Source organism: Chelonia mydas, chromosome 7 (genome assembly GCF_015237465.2).
Source record: "Chelonia mydas isolate rCheMyd1 chromosome 7, rCheMyd1.pri.v2, whole genome shotgun sequence".
NCBI classification, from domain to species: Eukaryota; Metazoa; Chordata; order Testudines; family Cheloniidae; genus Chelonia; species Chelonia mydas.
Window position 1 is genome coordinate 54,536,561 of NC_057853.1, and position 4,337 is coordinate 54,540,897.

The 4,337-nt window shown below is 44.9% G+C and overlaps 1 non-coding gene across 1 annotated transcript; it reads right to left on the reverse strand.

Annotated features, from left to right (window-relative positions):
• Positions 1 to 4,027: 4,027 nt before the first annotated feature.
• Positions 4,028 to 4,134, reverse strand: LOC114019754. The gene has a single exon (XR_003564758.1). It is a non-coding gene; the product is annotated as a U6 spliceosomal RNA (small nuclear RNA).
• Between the last annotated feature and the right edge of the window lie 203 nt (positions 4,135 to 4,337).

Below are 4,337 nucleotides of genomic sequence, written 5' to 3' on the forward strand. Positions count from 1 at the left end.
CCGAGGAGTGCACACAGATAGGTTTCAGAGTAACAGCCGTGTTAATCTGTATTCGCAAAAAGAAAAGGAGTACTTGTGGCACCTTAGAGACTAACCAATTTATTTGAGCATAAGCTTTCGTGAGCTACAGCTCACTTCATCGGATGCATCCCTAGTACTGGTACTTGAAGCCAGGCAGCACGGGTGAGTGCATAGCCTCATCAGCACTTACCTGTGGTGCAAGGCTTAGAGTACAGAAGGAAAGGGCATCATCTCACCTCTCCTTGTTGGGTCACTTCAGAGAGCCTTTGGGCCAGGGAAAGAAGCCATTTTTCCTCATGACAAATAATTAGATCTAAAATTTAAAAAAAAATGTGACCTTTTTGTTATTAAAAAGTGTCTGGCTGTGGAAAGAGAGGTGCCATGGTGATGCTATTGTGCAAGTACCCGACATGGAGAAACAGGGTAAACAAGTCTTCAGCCCATCCAAGAACTTGGGTTCCTCCCCTTTCTATAGCACACCAGAGCTGCACTTCTTCAGGGACCAAATTCATTCAAGACACTTCTCTGCAGCACCCTTGGAGTGTACTGGGAGAAATCTCATCTAGTCTATTGCTTTGGGCACCAGCCTCGCCCCACCGGCAAACAGTATCAGAAGCAGGGTCTTGCAGGTTGGCTCCCCACTGAATTAGAAACCAGTTACATGGAGTCGGGCAGTGTCTACACTTATATTTCGCTCCTGCCAATGTAACTGTCTGGCTATGCCAACTTAACTCCACCTCCATGAGCAGCATAGAGTCAAGGTCGATGTAGTTAGGTCAGCGCAATGACAGTGTAGACACTACATTGCTGACATTGACTGTTACTGGCTTTCAGGAGCTGTCCCACAATGCCCCACACTGACAGTGCAATCGATACACGCACCACCAACACCAGAAGCAAAGTGTAGACACACACAAGCGATGTAGTTACTGCAGCTGCTGTATGCCAACATAAATTAGGTTGGCATAATTTTGTAATGTAGACATGGCCTTAGTCTAATGCAGTAGGCTTCCCTGAGCTGCTCCAAACCAACCCACACTTCTCTTACCAATGTTGCCAAGTTCTTTCCTGATTTTATCATGAGTCTTGAAGTATTTGGGGTTTGTTTTTGTTTTTTTGTAAGGCCCCAGCAGCTGAAGTCTTGGGATTACAGGAGAGACTCAGCTCTCCTCTTTTAAAAGGAGGCACCTTTCTAGCTCTCGTGGTTGTAGAGAAAAGCTGGGAAATGTGGCCAGTAAAGAATAAAAAAATAAAATAAGCAGGACACCAAAGCTATTATTTTGAATGTCTCTTGATTTTTAAGCCAAATGTCATGATTTTGGGGGGCCTGACTCTCAATTTTTGAATGCTTGGGGTTTGCCATATTATATGTCAGAGATGTAAGATTGACAGTACTGGAGACATGAGTTATCTATTCCTCAACACAACTGATCCAACAGCAGTAATGTCAATGTAAAGTTCCCTGCATTGGCCTGCTAATGCACGTTAGCCCATTTCTAGGAAAACTGCCTCTATGGGAAAGACAGTGGTTCCATCTCCCAATCCCGTGCAGTGCTTGGTCTCTCCTTGTCACTCCGAATAGCCCTGCACTGCTGCTATGAACCTATACAGGGGCCATCACAGCATACCAGCACTGTCTTCCTGTGGTGTGTTTCTCAGAGCACTGTCCGCTTGCAGTGCATGGCAGCCTCCTTCCCTGGGTTGGTGTATAGGTGATCAATTGGTTCCCAGTCCATGTGAGATGCTTCACGGTACTGCATCAAGTCACTTTAACGGCCACTGGAGAGTTACTTTGTAGCGTAGTTTATAGTTATTTGCAGTAACGCGGCAGCGTCCTTTGAGGTTTGCAGTGGATGCAGATTATATTGATTTGCAGCAGTATATTGCAAGGACACTGCACTGGGATGCAAGTGGTGCTGACAAGCTGTTGGGCAGCACAGATTACAGCTCAGGGACACAGTGCACTGGGATGCAGATGTCCCTGATACGCAGCAGGGCAGAATGCTGCAGTACATCTTCTCATTCTAGCAGACCAGTGGGGAAAGTGACTTCTATAGCCCAGATCCCCCCAGGAAGACCAGTCGCTCACATCTATAGGCTGATAGCATAAGCAGCTCAGCTGCAGCAGCAGACCATGGTGATGAGACATTTGACCAGTGAGTATTGTAGAAATCCATGTTTTCACACACAAGCATCATCCACATATAAGATTATTTTAGCATCATGAAATTTTCAATAAATGTTGTGCGGGGAGGTTCTTTGCCTTCTGATTTCTGAACCTTTAGGGTGCACTGAGGACACATTTGCAAGCCTTTCCCTCAGCAACCAGAGCTAGAAATGTATCTGTCTTAAAGAAACAAAAGCTGAGATGCTCATGCAATCACCTGACTCAGGGAGCTGGGCCTTTAAGAAAAACACCAACTGTTGTGAGACGAGTGATAACATCAGGAGAGTTAGCAGCATAAATGCCTGAGATTGTCAGACAAGGTAGGTGAGGTGGTATCTTTTATTGGACCTATTCTGTTGGTGAGAGAGACAAGCTTTCAAACTTACACAGCACTCTTCTTACACAGAGAGGTCTGGGAAAGGTACTGAGAGTGTCACAGCTAAATACAAGATCGAAGAGATAATTTAGCATTAGTAGTTAGCACATATTCTAAGGGACCATTCAAGGTGAAGTGACCTGTTAAAAGCCCTATAGTCACAGGACAAAAAGGGGGGTTAAGTGGGTTACAGATTGTTGTAATAAGCCATAAATCCAGTGTCTTTATTAAGACCATGATTTTTAGTATCTAGCAAAGTTATGAATTTAAGCTCCCAGGCTCATCTTTTGAAGGTATTGTGCAGGTTTCCTTTGAGGATGAGGACTGAGAGCTCAGATATAGAGTGATTGCTTTGTGATTGCTTTGTCTGCACCCCCAGGTGGTGTGGTGTTTTTGTTTCAGCTTTGCTGTGTGAGTTCATCTGAGAGGATAGTGATTGTCTGCAACACCCATATAGTTGCTATTGGGGCATTTAGTGCACTGGATGAGGTACACCACATGCTGTGATAGGCATGTGTAGGACCCATGGATCTTGAAAGGTGTGTTATGGGGGATGTTGATCATTGTAGCAGTGGAGATGTGTCTGCAGGTTTTGCATCCGTTGTTCTGGCAGGGTCTGGTGCTGCTTTGAGTTGGAGTGCCCTGGGCTGTGGGGAGCTTGCTTGTGATGATGAGTTTGGAGAGGTTGCGGGGTTGTTTGAAGGCCAGAAGAGGAAGTTTAGGAAATATTTCTTTCAGGATGGGGTCCCCCTTGAGTATGGGTTGTAGTAGTTTGATACCTTTTATGGGTTCCAGTGTGGAGTGGTAGGAGACAGCTAAGGGTGTGCAATCGTAGCAGGTTTTATTTCTTAATTGATGCAGGTTCTCTTGGGTTATTTGGGTGACCCATTCCATGATGCAATATAATTTTCTGGTGGAGTGTCCTTGTCTGGTGAAGGCGGTTTTGAATGTGTTAAGGTGTATATCCCAGACTTTCTCTTTGGAGCATATTCTGTGGTATCTGAGTACCTGGCTGTAGAAGACCAATTTCTTGTTGTGTTTGGGGCTGTTCACTAGATCTGTGAAGGTAGGTGTGGTGATCTGTGGGTTTCTTGTATGTAGTTGTCTGTAGGGGTCCATTGTTGAAACTGATCCTGGTGTGCAAAAAGTTGATGCTAGTGTGAGAGTGTTCCAGAGAGAGTTTAATGAAGTTGTGATGGAAATCTGAGGGAGTTTGCTGTCTGTCCAGAGGATGAAAATATCATCAATGTATCACAGATATATCATTGGTTCTGTGGCACATTTGTCCAAAAATTCTTCTTCAAAGTGACCCAGGAAGAGGTTGGTATACTGGGGAGCCATCCTAGTACCCAGGGCTGTTCCCAGGGTTTGGACAAAGTGTTTGTTGAATATAAAATTGTTATGGGTGAGGATGAAAGGGATGAGTTTGACGATGTGTTTTTGGGGTGGAGAGCTGAGACTTGTCCATTGTCTTGTAAATATTTGAATTTGCATGTCATCCTTGCGCAGGGGCAATGCAAATCTTCTCTGTATCGTTGCAATTTTAGTATATGTGCTAGGCAGGCAGCAATGTCGTCCTTGTGAGAGATGTTGGTGTATAGGGAGATGACAACCATGGTGGCAAAGATAGTGTTCTGAGGGAGGTTGTTAATGTTGTGGTGTTTATGAAGGAAGCCAGTAGTGTCCTGGAAGAAGCTGGCTCTTTTTGTGGTGAGTGGCCTTGAGGATGGTTTCTGTGAGTCCTGACATTCTTTCAGTAAGATCGCTGTGGCC